Here is a 16,993-nt window from a genome sequence, read left to right as displayed (position 1 = left end):
AATTCATGTGTAATATTGCCTGAAGAAGGAGCCTCTGTGCTCTGAAAGCTTGCATATATATATTTTTTTTCTGGTTAGCCAATAAAGGTATCACTCCGAGAATACTTTTGCCATTTTTGGGCATAAAAGTATTCACATAGAATTATTCACTAATTAAAACAATTTATTTTTGCTAAATAAATGCATACATTTTTTAAAATTTTATTTTATACATTTTCTCAGAGAACCTCTTTAAGAAGGAGATTTCAGAATGGGCTATAAGACATGTCCAGCTTTGCTTAATTGTCTCACCTTACTGTCCTTGTTGAACTGAGCTCCACTTTGTTCTTGGATGATATTGTAAGGAATGAAGACGTCTAGATGATACAAATCGGGACGTCTGACTATTCTGTCTTCACCCAAGTCCAACACAAGAGATCTAGCAGAAGACTGTAAAGAGAAGACCAGCGTGGTAACAACGCTTATGTCGCTGAATGCTTCTGTACGGGAAAGAAAGTTGTAACCAACAAGTGCACAAAAATCTAAACTTTTATCTTGATACGTGGCCAACTAGAAGTTACTGTGTAGCTCCACACGTCTCCTACATTAAATCTGACACGTGGAGGAACTGCTCACAGAAAATGCTGAAAAATATTTTTTAGGATTCACACTGCATTAAAAGGGGTTGTCCACCACTTTAATACTAATGGAATATCCTTAGGATAGGTCATCAATATTAAAGTGCCAGGCAACCCCTTTAAGTGAGGCATAATGAATGGTACCAGAATTTCAGATAATGTAGCCTTCATTAGGCAGAAGGCCCACTCGGTTATATGAAGAAATCTGGGGTCCCCAAAAGCAAACCCAGTAATCACCAGATTCCCGTGTGGTGACTACTTAATCTGCTTTTTGGGAAGACCAGAACTGACCCCTATATTTAACCAAGTGGGTCCCCTTAAGCTACATTATCCTGTCTGATGAAGGCTACATTAGCTGAAACATTCTTCATCTTCATTATGCCTCATTTAACGCAATGTGAATCATGGACATGAGAAAAATCTAATTAAAAAATAAATACATTTAAAGCATTTTCTGTGCGATTCCTCCAAATGTCGCATTAATATAGAAAAAATAAAGAGCGGCGTGTTCTACACTATTGCAACAAGCCTCTTTCATCATTTATATCATCATTATAACATCATTTATATGCACCAGCACCATGGAATCAATGGCACTATATAATTAAATAATAATAATAATATATACATCTTCCCACCAGCTTGTTTTCCCTCTATCTCCTCTCTGGATCTATGAAGCCAGAACTGTCAAAGAAGAGGTGATGGTGGAGATGGAGGGGAAACAAGCAGGGGGGAAGGCTTATATAAATGACTGGTCCCGCCGTGAAGCACTGGGCGTCTGTGCTTGGTTTGAACAGTCATTCTTCGCTGACAGAGTCGTTTACAGAGATCTTCTTTCCAATTCCAACAGCTTGCAAACAACCCACCATGGTATGAAAAAAAAAATTATATCATCATCATCCAGTAAATGTGTCACAGCTGCCAGCAATTGGCTACTGTGGACACATCAAAGCTGTGATGATAAAAGTTGGCAGAGGAGGACCGGTAGCACGAGGTTGGCACAGACTTTTAATAAGGGAAGACTATTGGAAATCACATGAAATGCAAAAAGGTCACAGTCCTAAACCACATCTGAGGGTCTCACCACTTTAGGTAAAGAGATTTCAGCCACCAGAAAACTTGAGTGTCCTACAGGAGGTTCCGCCACAATCATGTAATCTGGTTTCAAGGGTGAACTGATAAAAAAAGGAAGGAAGCAGTATATTGCAAGGGTACACCATCAATTTATGATCTGTTGGGGTCAATCTCTAATATAATAAAGGGGCACTGATGCTGGTAATGAGGAACAGCCCCTTTCACAGTCATTCCCTGCACATTGGCATCATGGCCTCCACTGTGCAGCGGAACGACAGCATAGATCCAGCAAAGTGAATGGGCTTAGCTGCAGTTCTCCTGCATAGTGAATATCCGGGTAGCTGCCCCACACCAGCATATTCTTTAAAAAGGGCAGCGGGGTTACTTCCAGGCTGCAGCCCCCTTATTCTTGGAGTCCAAGAAGTTGGATATCCTATATCTTTTGTAAGATGGGATTCTAAAAAAAGTAAATGCATGCATTAAACCTCAAAGTAACCCAAACCTTTCAACTTTTGAGATGAGGGACTTGCTTGGAGTTAGCTGGGAGGGTCTGTAGGAAAAAAATAAAGAACATAAAAGCATAATAGTTAAAACAAAAAAAAAACAATGTCCACATTGTTCTTGCACCATAACAAGCCATTCTGCAACTTCCCCCATCTGTTGGGTTTAACCCATCACCACGAGGAGTGGCGCTCCCCCATCTGTTGGGTGTAACCCATCACCATGAGGAGTGGCGCTCCCCCATCTGTTGGGTGTAACCTATCACCATGAGGAGTGGCGCTGCCGCTTCTGTTGGGTATAACCTATCACCAGGAGGAGTGGCGCTCTTCATACTTTGTGTACCTAGAGGAAATGTGGTATTATAAGACATCCAATCAATTGAATGGCCGACCATGTACTGCATGGATGAGCGAGGAACATCAGAGAAGAAGCCGCCGATGCTCAACAGCAGCCTACTCTGTCGTCTTTTACAGACTGTATGCCATAGACTTGTACCTTAGAGTTGGGACTTACCCCATTGTGTCCATTTCCTGAATCATCGGTTTTGATTTGGTTCTGATATTCTGTTCAAAAATGGATCCCAGGAACTTCCGATTTTTCGGCATTTTCCACTCTGAAGGGAAACCATAGATGATTAACAGGGTCGGACTGGAACTGAAACTCAGCTCTGGCATGTGAGAGCACGCAGGCCCGCCCGACGCGCGTTGAATTTGAAATATTTTCGTGAATGATTTGGGTATATGTCACAATAAAAATTGCTGCAAACTGCACTTTATCATTGATAGACAAAAACTGACATAATGTAAAATATAAACTTCCCTCCAGGAAAATGTTAATTTCTTTCAACTGGAGGGACGGACATATTTGTAATATAGAGCTCCAAGTTCCCAAAAACGCTATGTTTGATAGTACCAGGAAAAGTAAATCCTCGCAGATTTGAAGCAGTTTCATGTCTATTCTTTCAGTATTTTTGCAGCGTTTCTAAAGAACGGGACAAAAAAAATCTCAAAAAACGCAGTATCAAGGGGATTTTCCTGCCGAGCGACATGTTTTTTGTGCAGAAATGTTCTTCCCTTTCTTTTTTGTTTATATTTTGTGTTATACACCAGTGGCCAAAATTGAGGCAACACCTTCACTTTTTCACCATCACCAATATTTAATGGAAGTTTTCACTGACCTACTTACTTGTACACACGCCCTCTTCTGCGATATGTAGTCTATGTTGGTTTATAGTGACCTGGGTGTGATTTAAGACAGATATTGTGCGATTAAAATGCGGTTTTTATATTTTATAGCCAGTTTGTCATCAAAAGGTAAGCAATTACATGTATTCATTCTCAAAGTGTGTAAGCGGTTTCAAGAGACTGGTTCGATAAAGAATAAACCAGGTAGAGAAAGGAAGAAGGCTACAACTCCTCAGACTGATAGAAGAATTGTTAGAATCACCCTAAATAACAGGGAATAAACTGCTGTTAACATCAACAAGGAGCTTGTCAACACCGGAGTGACAGTGTCTGATCGGACGGTTCGACGACGACTGGTAAACGCGGGGTTAAGAGCCAGAATACCAGGTAAAAAGCCATTTTTGAATGCCTCACAGCGTCAGAAACGTCTGCAGGGGCCAAAGAACATTGTAAATGGACCATTGAACAATGGAGAAATGTTATATGGAGCGATGAGACACGCCTATCCATCTTTGGCAGTGACGGTGTCCGCTACGTTCGACGACGACCTGGAGAGGACTGGTTGCCAGAGGGTACAATACCCACCATGAAGCCTCCTCTGAGTGTTATGGTAGGGGGCTGCGTGTCCAGAGATGCAGGTGGTAGGCTGCAGGTAATTGAAGAAACAGTTAATGCTGAAAAGTACATCAAGGACGTCCTTCAGCCTAAACTCATTCCTTCGGCACATGATGTATTTAGTGAAGGGACACCGTTTATTTTAAGATGGAGCCCCATGCCATACAGCTAAAAAATGTCTCTCTTGGTTCAAGGACAAAAATGTCCAGCTATTGAATTGGCCAGGAAACAGCCCAGATCTCAATCCTATTGAGAATCTCTGGGCTCGCCTCAAAAGAGCGGTGTCAAAACAGCGGGCTTCACACAAGCAGGAACTCATTGCAGCCATCATCAAATCATGGCTTCATATCATCACTAGTGTTGAGCCACCCCCGTAGTGTTCGGGTTCGGTTCGGTTCGTCGAACACCGGGATGTTCGAGGAACTGTTCGTCGAACTGTTCGTCGAACACCTTAGAACACCGTCGAACACCGTTAAAACCAATGGCAGGCAAACAAAAACACATAGAAACACATAGAAAACACCTGCAAAGGTGTCCAAAAGCTGACAAACTGCTCAGAAGACACTCTCTTTAAAAAAGCCGGCCGGCAAATTCAGCAGCGGCATACACCGGTACCCGACAATTTAGACAAGAAGGAATAGAGCATCACACATAGATTAGATAGATAGAAACATGTCAGTCACACATATAAGAAGCACAGTGACAGTGTTGGTTACTGCACTTGTCATTTAGTGTAAAGGATTTATTAAAAAAAATATTAGTGTTTTCATGCACCGTCTCTTTAAAAAAGCCGGCCGGCAATTCAGCATCTGTACCCGACAATTTAGAACAGAAAGAATAGAGCTTCACACATAGATTAGATAGATAGAAACATGTCAGTCACATATATAATAAGTACAGTGATAGTGTTGCTTACTATACTTGTCATTTAGTGTAAAGGATTTATTTAAAAAAATAATAGTGTTTTCATGCACTGTCTCTTTAAAAAAGCCGGCCGGCAATTCAGCAGCGGTACCCGACAATTTAGAACAGAAAGATAGAGCATCACACATAGATTAGATAGATAGAAACATGTCAGTCACATATATATGAAGTACAGTGATAGTGTTGGTTACTGTACTTGTCATTTAGTATTAAAATAAAGGATTTATTATTAAAAAAATTGGCGTGGGGTTCCCCTTAATATTAGGCTCTAGCGGAGGTTAAGCAGACGGCTGGGGCAGATGTTTGAAGCCTGGGAAGGGGGTAATACCCACGGAGCTTCCCAGGCTACTAATATCAGCCCCCAGCTGAATACATAGCCTTTACTAGCTATTAAAATGGGGGACCCCCCCAAAAAAATGACGTGGGGTCCCCCCTAATTTAATAGCTAGCAAAGGCTAGGCAGACAGCTGGGGGCTGATATTAATAGCCCAGGAAGGGAGCCATGAATATTGGCCCCCTCCCAGGCTAGAAACACCAGCCGTCAGCCGCCCCAGAAATGGCGCATTCATAGGATGCGCCAATTCTGGCACTTAGCCTCGCTCTTCCACGCTGCCCTGGTGCGGTGGCAGGGGGTAATAGGGTTGGGGTTGATGTCAGCTTATAATGCCAGCTGACATCAAGCCCAGGTTAGTAATGGAGAGGCGTCTATAAGACACCCCCATTACTAACCCCATAGTCAAAGTTAAAAAAAACACAAACACCCAGAATAAAGTCCTTTAATTGAAATAAAGACACAATCCTTTATTGTTCTAAATTAAACCATACTTACCATCACGCCCATTCCAGCTGAAGCCAACGATCTCCTGCAATAAAAGAAAAATAATAAAGCAACCTCATCCTTACCTTTCCATGGTTCCCACGACAGCTTCAGCTCTGCTACATCGAGATGACAGGCTGGACCGCAGCAGAACGCTGCCATCCAGCCTGTCATCCCGCAGACACTGAGAAGCGCAGGCTTGCTTGCGCTGCTCAGCGTCTCTCTGTGACGACATCCAGATGAGCCGAGGTCATGTCCAATGAACTCGGCTCACCTCATGCACGTCACTGACAGCGTGGGAAAATTCTCACGCTGAAGCGCTGATTGCAGGAGAATTTTCCCACGCTGTCAGTGACGTGCAGGAGGTGAGCTGAGTTCATTGGACATGAGCTCACCTCATGCACATCACTGACAGCGTGGGAGAATTCTCCTGCACTCAGCACTTCAGCGTGAGAATTTTCCCACGCTGTCAGTGACGTGCATGAGGTGAGCCGAGTTCATTGGACATGACCTCGGCTCATCTGGATGCCGTCACAGCGAGACAGTGAGGAGCGCAAGCATGCCTGCGCTTCTCAGTGTCTGCGGGATGACAGACTGGATGGCAGCGTTCTGCTGCGGTCCAGCCAGTCATCTCGATGTAGCAGAGCTGAAGCTGTCGTGGGAACCATGGAAAGGTAAGGATGAGGTTGGTTTATTATTTTTCTTTTATTGCAGGAGATCGTTGGCTTCAGCTGGAATGGGTGTGATGGTAAGTATGGTTTAATTTAGAACAATAAAGAATTGTGTCTTTATTTCAATTAAAGGACTTTATTCTGGGTGTTGTGTTTTTTTTAAATACTTTACTAGAAATTCATGGCGGTCATGTCTAATACTGGCGTGACCCCATGAATTTTGGGCTTGGGGCCAGCTGATAATACCAAGCTGGCCCTAACCCCTTTATTACCCAGTGAGCCACCGCACCAGGGCCCTGGATGAGTTGGGTACAGCGCCAGAAGATGGCGCTTCTATGAACGCGCCATTTTCCGGGGTGGCTGCGGACTGCAATTTGTAGCGGGGGGGGGGGGCCCAGAAAGCTTGGGCCTCCCTGCGCTGCAGATTCCAGCCCCCAGCTGCCTAGTTGTACCTGGCTGGACACAAAAATAGGGCGAAGCCCCACGTACTTTTTTTTTAATTATTTCATGAAATTCATGAAATAATTAAGAAAAAAAGGCCTTCCCTATATTGTTGTGTCCGGCCAGGTACAAATAGGCAGCTGCTGGTTGGGGGCAGCCCGTTCCTGCCTGTTGTACCTGGCTGGACACAAATATAGTGCGAAGCCCCACTTCAATTTTTTTTAATTATTTCATGAAATTCATGAAATAATTAAGAAAAAAAGGGCTTCCCTATATTGTTGTGTCCGGCCAGGTACAAATAGGCAGCTGGTGGATGGGGGCAGCCCGTTCCTGCCTGCTGTACCTGGCTGGACACAGCTTGCTTGCGCTGCTCAGCGTCTCTCTGTGACGACATCCAGATGAGCCGAGGTCATGTCCAATGAACTCGGCTCACCTCATGCACGTCACTGACAGCGTGGGAAAATTCTCACGCTGAAGCGCTGATTGCAGGAGAATTTTCCCACGCTGTCAGTGACGTGCAGGAGGTGAGCTGAGTTCATTGGACATGAGCTCACCTTATGCACGTCACTGACAGCGTGGGAGAATTCTCCTGCACTCACCGCTTCAGTGTGAGAATTTTCCCACGCTGTCAGTGACGTGCATGAGGTGAGCCGAGTTCATTGGACATGAACTCGGCTCATCTGGATGTCGTCACAGAGAGACGCTGAGCAGCGCAAGCATGCCTGCGCTTCTCAGTGTCTGCGGGATGAGAGGCTGGATGGCAGCGTTCTGCTGCGGTCCAGCCTGTCATCTCGATGTAGCAGAGCTGAAGCTGTCGTGGGAACCATGGAAAGGTAAGGATGAGGTTGCTTTATTATTTTTCTTTTATTGCAGGAGATCGTTGGCTTCAGCTGGAATGGGCGTGACGGTAAGTATGGTTTAATTTAGAACAATAAAGGATTGTGTCTTTATTTCAATTAAAGGACTTTATTCTGGGTGTTTGTGTTTTTTTAACTTTGACTATGGGGTTAGTAATGGGGGTGTCTTATAGACGCCTCTCCATTACTAACCTGGGCTTGATGTCAGCTGGCATTATAAGCTGACATCAACCCCAACCCTATTACCCCCTGCCACCGCACCAGGGCAGCGTGGAAGAGCGAGGCTAAGTGCCAGAATTGGCGCATCCTATGAATGCGCCATTTCTGGGGCGGCTGACGGCTGGTGTTTCTAGCCTGGGAGGGGGCCAATATTCATGGCTCCCTTCCTGGGCTATTAATATCAGCCCCCAGCTGTCTGCCTAGCCTTTGCTAGCTATTAAATTAGGGGGGACCCCACGTCATTTTTTTTGGGGGGTCCCCCATTTTAATAGCTAGTAAAGGCTATGTATTCAGCTGGGGGCTGATATTAGTAGCCTGGGAAGCTCCGTGGGTATTACCCCCTTCCCAGGTCTCAAACATCTGCCCCAGCCGTCTGCTTAACCTCCGCTAGAGCCTAAAATTAAGGGGAACCCCACGCCAATTTTTTTAATAATAAATCCTTTATTTTAATACTAAATGACAAGTACAGTAACCAACACTATCACTGTACTTCATATATATGTGACTGACATGTTTCTATCTATCTAATCTATGTGTGAAGCTCTATTCTGTCTGTTATAAATTGTCGGGTACCGCTGCTGAATTGCCGGCCGGCTTTTTTAAAGAGACGGTGCATGAAAACACTATTATTTTTTTTTATAAATCCTTTACGCTAAATGACAAGTACAGTAAGCAACACTGTCACTGTACTTCGTATATATGTGGCTGACATGTTTCTATCTATCTAATCTATGTGTGAAGCTCTATTCTGTCTGTTATAAATTGTCGGGTACAGATGCTGAATTGCCGGCCGGCTTTTTTAAAGAGACGGTGCATGAAAACACTATTATTTTTTTTGATAAATCCTTTACGCTAAATGACAAGTACAGTAAGCAGCACTTTCACTGTACTTCGTATATATGTGGCTGACATGTTTATATCTATCTAATCTATGTGTGAAGCTCTATTCTTTCGGTTCTAAATTGTCGGGTACAGGTGTATGCCGCTGCTGAATTGCCGGCTTTTCATGTTTCACTGTTGGCACTGTTCCCATCGATTTGGGCAATCACTGTAATGCCACAACCACCATGGCTGTGGCATTACAGTGAGTGGCAGACAATCCCTGCATGATTGGTGCTCTAAATAGCGCCAGACATGCAGGACACGCTTTTGGTGCACGAACAGTTATCGAACATAACCTCGAACAGCCGAATTTTTTGCAAATCGTTCGGGTTCGTCGAACAACTCGAACACCGCCCAAAACAGCTCGAATTTGAGATTGGCGAACAGTTCCAGTCGAACACCGCTCATCTCTAATCATCACACCATCTGATTTACACAAACTGGTAGATAGCATGCCAAGTAGATGCCAGGCAGTCATCAAGGCCGAGGGCTATCCAACTGAGTATTAACATTTAGTGTTAGATATGAAAATAGGACAAATCAATGGCTTTTCTCCCACAGTCATCTGAGTGACAATAGTGTCCAATTTGTTGACAAATGAACAAATTTCCTGCTAATATTGTGTTTCTATATGAGATTTTATTTCTACTTAAAAACTTTACTGTGAAATCAAAAACATTCATGAAATTTGTATTTGTATTGGCAAAATGCTAAAAATTTATAAATCTTGGGGGTGTTGCCTCAATTTTGGCCACTAGTGTATAGAGTTCCTCAGTATATTTATATGTTGTCCCCCATCACCTTTTTCATCTCTCCTTACAAGTATGCCTTGTATCTTAGCTAAAACATGGTAGTAAGTAGCATATTAAACCCTTTTATAATAGATCGTGTAGAATCGCTGCATATTTCAGGGTTATGCGCTCCTGAGGACTCATTAGTGCTGCCCTCCTCAGGCGAAACCTGGTTGTGACCTCGTATAATATGGGGCTAGCCGGTCTCACCTACCAGTTTGGGTCAAAAACCCTTTTTCGTTTGCTTTGATGTTTTACTCATTATTTATTACGTTTACACCCCAAATCTCTGCTAATCCTGGAGATCAAACCTATGAAAGCAATTTATGAATGATCGTAACACCTCTATGAAGGGTAATTATCATCTCCTTCATAAATATACATTTATATGTATAAATACATATGTGGTCAATGCATAGTACTGGCACATGACTTATCACTTTCCAGGACCTTACAAAGTACCAGGAACATTCATAACAAGCGGAGGAGAAGCGATTCTGGCAACTTAATAGGAAAGGATTCTTTACAGTTAGAGCAGTCAGACTGTGGAAAGCCAACCACAAGATATAGTAATGGCAGATAGTATAACAGCATTTATAGAAGGGCTGGATACTTTTTTAACAAAACATGACATTGTGGGTTATAAATAATCTAGTAAAAAGAAAATGGATAACTTTGGAGATAGACCAAGGACATTAAAGTTCAAACTTTTTCAACCTATGTAACTATGCAAGTATGCAGAATGCACATTAGGAAAATGCTTGAAATGCAATTCCCTATAATATTATTTTACAAGTAATTTCCTCTTAATTTTCTGCTTTGTAAAGTGCTAGTTATAAGCCCAATCTATGGATCTAAAAAGTGCAAAACACTCCTGAAACACTTGTACGTATGTTCTATAATCTATGTTTCTTATGGTGCCTAAGGGAAGCCGTAATTATAAGACTCCTGCTTGGTAACAAGTGCAGTTATTTGCCTCCATAATGAAAGTGAATTACCAATGATGAAAGGGTTAATACTTGGACCCTGCATCAGTAATAGCCCTTGTAGTAATCATGACAACTATTGTGAGGGCGTAAACAAGTGTCATAAAGAAGATTCCATAAAAGAATGCCGCGCTGCCACGATCAGCGCCATTACTGATGATGCGCCTGAGGACCTTAAGCTTGACCACCCCACGTAATGTGCCAACGTTGGTGTAATTTGGAGGTTCTAGCAGGGAAAGGGGTTGTCTTCTTAGACACCCCGGGGGGAAGGGAAGGTAACAGAACGGGGGGTCCCCAAAACAGGATCCCCTTCTGTTACTATGTACAAACAGCTGCTCTTCTTTGGGAGTTCATGGATGGATCCTTGACTTTAATGGGTGATAAATTGGGAGGGGGAGGGGATACTCATCCTATTAGGGGTTATCCATAATGAGCAACCCCTGTAACCAAGTACCCAACTTCTTGAGAGACGGAGCTGGATCTGTAAGGGAGAAGTGGTAGATCCATCTGGGAAATCAGATCAACTAAATTCGTTCCAGCAACAAATGTGGTGACAGATATCGCAGCCAGATCTCTCCCACATCCAGTTTATCACATTAATAGTCTATATTTGTTATGTCGTTCTCTGTAAATATGTAGAAATTCTAAAACTCCGTCATATATCGGCACTAACTCTCTAAGCCCAAGGGAAGGGCAGCCCTCCAGCCATGGTTCCCTAGAGGTTTCCTCCACAGGGGTTTTTCCTCTCCTGAGTGCTGGAGGGTGACTCTTCGTGAGTCGAGGGTTGTGCCATTTTCGGTGTCATGTAAATTTAAATAAAGTTGAGAACGTTTGACACCTAATTGCAATGCTTTGTGTATTTATTTTGTATGTGTCTGATTCATTTTGTTTGGGAGTCGGGGTCCATCACACTTCACTGAGTCATACGTCTGGACATCTGCTGCCAGCAGTTTTGCCCCAGGGGTTGCCCCTGCTCTGGGGAGTTTGATGGAGCAGAGAAGACAAGAATTATAGCACTCATCCTCAGAATAAGGACTTCTATTACAGTACTACAAGCAGCTTCCTCGCCTCATTCACACAGTGAGTATTTTGGGCACCAATTTACATCAGTATTTGTAAGCTGAAAACCAGAGGGGAACAAACACAGTGAAAAATAGTAACTGAAACACTTTCACCTCTTCTGTTTTGGATCCACTCCTGGCATCTGCTAACAAATACTGATGCAAAATATCGCCATGGAAGTGTCCTAAATTCTTACTGACTGATTTGACTGTTTGAGTTGCAGTCAAGCAACAGAGGTTGCAAGCGTTAAAGGAGTTTTCTGGTATCAAAAACCCCTGTCCCCCTTGCCATTTTTCTCTATCCTGAACCTGTGCTGCCTGCCCCGATCTCAGACTGTCTGACCTAGTCCTTTTCTTCGCTCTCCTGTGTCTGGTACCCTGGTACCTCCGGAATGCTGCTACAGTCCCGGGGACTGCCCTGAAGTGGTACCTGGTGTCTATCGGCGGCCCAGTCTATCCTCACCACCAGAGGTTCTAGTGGAGACCCAGTAGACACCTAGTCACAACCCTCCCGTGGGGCAGTGGGTCCATATCCACCAGTGTTACACCCACATAGCAAATGTGGTACCAATATTCAAGAAGGGGATAACATCTGAGCCTGGAATTTATAGACCGGTAAGTTTAACTTGTACTGTGGGCAACATCTTTGAGGGTTTGCTAAGAGATACTAACCTGGAGCACCTCAATAAGAATAACCTAAACATATGATTATGAGGGATCTGTCCTGCAAACTAATCTGAAAAGATTCTATGGGGAGGTAAGTTCTAGGTTGGACCAGGGAAACTTAGTGGATGTTGTCTATCTGGACTTTTCAAAGGCATTTGATACGGTGCCATACAACAGGTTGGTACATAAAAATTTTCAATATATTATATGGTAAACTTGCTCCACGAAAGAACAAGTCCTTGTGTGGTCGATGGAAAAAATCAAGGAAAATATCAGTGATGCGGTCGTTACCTCTTGACAGCTCCATTTGGTACTTGTTCTCTAGTCCCTCCATGGCCACGGTGATAAAAAATTCCCTGAAAAGCTCATTATTCTAATAAAAAAATACAAAGTAAGAAGCTGACACAAAGGAGAGCAGACAACTCGTATGTCGAAATAAGCAATTGCAGTTACCTTAATTTTCTCAAAGAAGGTGCCATTAATCACTATGTCGTATGCAGTGCAGCCGCATCCACCTGTAGGACAAAGTGCACCAGGACTTAGATACTTTGCGGTGCCGACTCAATCCATTGACCTTAGTAGGGCTGCTATGAATAAGTGGTATAAGTTCTTAAAGGGGAATCCAAGTAGTGGACAATCCCTTTAAGTCCCAAATCTAAACCAAAAAAGTTCAAAAGTCAACAACAAGATGTCAAACTTTATTCCGCAGACTGGAAGTGGACCTACCAGAACCTGTGGAGATGGCACCTTTGACCATTGAGGATTAGTAAGTTGTAATACTTGCTATTTTAACCCCTTTAAGGATATCTCTGGACTACCCCTTTAAAAAGAGACGCGCTGTATTAAAAAAAACCGTACTATTATCAACTTCAACGTGGGGCTCTCCAAGGCTCATGGGGACTCGATAGCCAGAGGGATCATCAGATTCCAGGATGCTGATTAACTCCTGCACCGTCAGGTCCGGGGACGCTGGGATCTGGTTCGACTTGCAGATGTTAATAAAGATTTTGGTATTTTTGGATGTGCGAGTTTTAATGCAGAAACCTAACACAGAAATAAAAACAAAAAGTGAACAAAAATACAATAAAATTGGCAAAAGCCAAGCAGCATTTACATGTAACCAACTGTATAAGAAAAAACGATGTGACCCCCCACATTGGTTGCATCATGTGACCGTTGCAGTCAATAAGACCCCACTGCCCCACTGTGGTATCTGTCACATAATATGCACAAAGTAATCTGGATAATAATCAGAGGACGCCCATCTCACCCGATTGGGGTCTGATCTGTCTGCTTTCTGGTAAGTTCGGTATTCTGCTGTGTATCTCCTGTTTGGCATGAAATGAGGCAACAAGTGAGAATCAGTGAGTAACATGAACAGGATGGTTCTGCAAACTGATTTTTCCTGCACCAAAATAGTACAACTGTGAGGGGTCTAAAGCCAACAATACACATTAGGTAAATGTTGGAGACTGCAGCGCCCCCGGCGGCTGACGGAGGAGACATTCACCCAGTGATTGCTGGCCTCTCCAATTCATCTTTCGTACCTTCATCAGCATCTGTTCATACAGCGCTTCCTCCATGTTTGTGTTCATTTCTGCAGACAGCAGCGACTTGTCAGACGCCATTTTTTCGGTCAAAGACAGAAGCTCAGGGATCTTGTTTTATAAAAGAAAACCTGAAAAATGAAAATATGTATTAATCTTCTCCACAGACAACGGCAAGGGGAGAGTGCGGGAGAATGACAGCCCACGGCACGACGGGGTGCGGGAGACTGACAGCCCAGGGCACGAGGGGGTGCGGGAGCCTGACAGCCCACGACACGAGGGGGTGCGGGAGCCTGACAGCCCACGACACGAGGGGGTGCGGGAGCCTGACAGCCCACGGCACGACGGGGTGCGGGAGACTGACAGCCCAGGGCAAGAGGGGGTGCGGGAGCCTGACAGCCCACGGCACGAGGGGGTGCGGGAGCCTGACAGCCCACGACACGAGGGGGTGCGGGAGCCTGACAGCCCACGGCACGAGGGGGTGCGGGAGCCTGATGGCCTACGGCACGAGGGGGTGCGGAAGCCTGACAGCCCACGACACCAGGGGGTGCAGGAGCCTGACAGACCACGACACCAGGGGGTGCGGGAGCCTGACAGCCCATGGCACGAGGGGGCGTGGGAGCCCCACTGCCCACGACACCAGGGGGTGCGGGAGCCTGACAGCCCACGACACGAGGGGGTGCGGGAGCCTGACAGCCCACGGCACGATGGGGCGCAGTAGCCTGACAGCCCACGACACGAGGGGGTGCGGGAGCCTGACAGCTCACGACATGAGGGGGTGTGGGAGCCTGACAGCCCACGACACGAGGGGGTGTGGGAGCCTGACAGCCCACGACAAGAGGGGGTGCGGGAGCCTGACAGCCCACGACACGAGGGGGTGCGGGAGCCTGACAGCCCACGACACGAGGGGGTGCGGGAGCCCGACAGCCCACGACATGAAGGGTGCGGGAGCCCGACAGCCCACGACACGAGGGGGTGCGGGAGCCCGACAGCCCACGACACGAGGGGGTGCGGGAGCCCGACAGCCCACGACACGAGGGGGTGCGGGAGCCCGACAGCCCACGACACGATGGGGTGCGGAAGCCCGACAGCCCACGACACCAGGGGGTGCGGGAGCCCGACAGCCCACGACACGAGGGGGTGCGGGAGCCCGACAGCCCACGACACCAGGGGGTGCGGGAGCCCGACAGCCCACGACACGAGGGGGTGCGGGAGCCCGACAGCCCACGACACGAGGGGGTGCGGGAGCCCGACAGCCCACGACACGAGGGGGTGCGGGAGCCCGACAGCCCACGACACGAGGGGGTGCGGGAGCCCGACAGCCCACGACACGAAGGGGTGCGGGAGCCCGACAGCCCACGACACCAGGGGGTGTGGGAGCCTGACAATATTGTGAGTGGGATTCTGCACACCTAGAGCTAGCTACTTATTGTCCTGAATGTAGTAATCACCTTGGCACATTCCCATCTTCTTACCTGTAGTACAGATGCCAAACACCACTACTCTGACTGCAATCACCCAGCTACAGCGTCACCGCGCCTCAGCAACAGGGGAGCGTCTAGATTGGAGTTGATGTCTTGAGGGGGAGGAGTGATTTTATGGAATCATGACGTCACCGGAAGGGGCGGGGCCTTCTCAGTCCAGTGGACACTATTCCACCTGCAGCTGCAGTAGTGCGCACATTGTGCCGGGACAGGAGGACGGGTGATGAGGAGCTCGTGTTCAGCGTTGTGCTGTGAGGACTGAGGCGGGGAGAACTGACCATGTGAATAAATGCTGTGCTGGCATAAAGGGGGGTGGTGTGAGGGGCATCCAGGGGGCTGTGTGGGTGGTGTGAGGGGGCCAGGAGTGGATTAAGAGTGGCAAGGGCCCAGGACACACACACACCTGATGTATCATGTGACATGTCACATGATCCCCTGTGATAGATCATGTGATAGTTCACGTGAAATTAATTTGGCACAATATTAATTATAATAATTTTTTTTAGGCTGTGTGCCCACTATTCGCTTTTTAAGCGTTTCCGCAGCGGCAATTCCGCTGCAGAAACGCTTAAAAATGCTTGGTAGAAGGTCTGCCATGTTCCCCAATGATAATCCGCATGTGCTGTGCACATGCGGAAATTTCCGCTGCGGATTATCATTGCGGAAAAATCCACAGCATTACCAATTATTCTGCGGAAGTGCGGCGAAAAGAGGGATTGGAAAAGCGGATGCCTGGTGTGTTTGGAACCATACTTTGAAACATTGTGGAACCTCTGTGATTTGTCCTGGACAGTTACCTATTGAGGGATTTAAAGGAAACATCGCCCAAGGCATCTACCGTGACCTCAGATGGACTAGAGATCAGATAAGTCCATTTCTCTTTTTTGGTGTTTTGAACAGTATTTCTGTCATGTAATGGTACTCATTTGTATAAGTGGGTGATTGCTGCTCTTATCTATCTACCTACAGTACAGACCAAAAGTTTGGACACACCTTCTCATTTAAAGATTTTTCTGTATTTTCATGACTATGAAAATTGTACATTCACACTGAAGGCATCAAAACTATGAATTAACACATGTGGAATTATATACTTAACAAAAAAGTGTGAAACAACTGAAAATATGTCTTATATTCTAGGTTCTTCAAAGTAGCCACATTTTGCTTTGGTGACTGCTTTGCACACTCTTGGCATTCTCTTGATGAGCTTCAAGAGGTAGTCACCAGAAATGGTTTTCACTTCACAGGTGTGCCCTGTCAGGTTTAATAAGTGGGATTTCTTGCCTTATAAATGGGGTTGGGACCATCAGTTGTGTTGTGCAGTAGTCTGGTGGATACACAGCTGATAGCCCTACTGAATAGACTGTTAGAATTTGTATTATGGCAAGAAAAAAGCAGCTAAGTAAAGAAAAACGAGTGGCCATCATTACTTTAAGAAATGAAGGTCAGTCAGTCCGAAAAATTGGGAAAACTTTGAAAGTGTCCCCAAGTGCAGTTGCAAAAACCATCAAGCGCTACAAAGAAACTGGCTCACATGAGGACCACCCCAGGAAAGGAAGACCAAGAGTCACCTCTGCTTCTGAGGATAAGTTTATCCGAGTCACCAGCCTCAGAAATCGCAGGTTAACAGCAGCTCAGATTAGAGACCAGGTCAAT

General features: G+C 45.6%; 1 long non-coding RNA gene across 1 annotated transcript; it reads right to left on the bottom strand.

Annotated features, from left to right (window-relative positions):
- Positions 1 to 2,754: 2,754 nt before the first annotated feature.
- Positions 2,755 to 12,814, bottom strand: LOC141229018 (uncharacterized). The gene is made up of 3 exons (XR_012295797.1): positions 12,760 to 12,814; positions 12,598 to 12,679; positions 2,755 to 2,805 (listed from the first exon to the last, which is right to left on the bottom strand). It is a non-coding gene; the product is annotated as an uncharacterized lncRNA (long non-coding RNA).
- Between the last annotated feature and the right edge of the window lie 4,179 nt (positions 12,815 to 16,993).

The sequence above is a fragment of the Phyllobates terribilis genome, unplaced genomic scaffold (genome assembly GCF_046119375.1).
Source record: "Phyllobates terribilis strain yellow unplaced genomic scaffold, ASM4611937v1 Scaffold_451__1_contigs__length_1474165, whole genome shotgun sequence".
Taxonomy (NCBI): domain Eukaryota; kingdom Metazoa; phylum Chordata; class Amphibia; order Anura; family Dendrobatidae; genus Phyllobates; species Phyllobates terribilis.
This window is presented reverse-complemented; position numbering and strand designations above follow the sequence as displayed.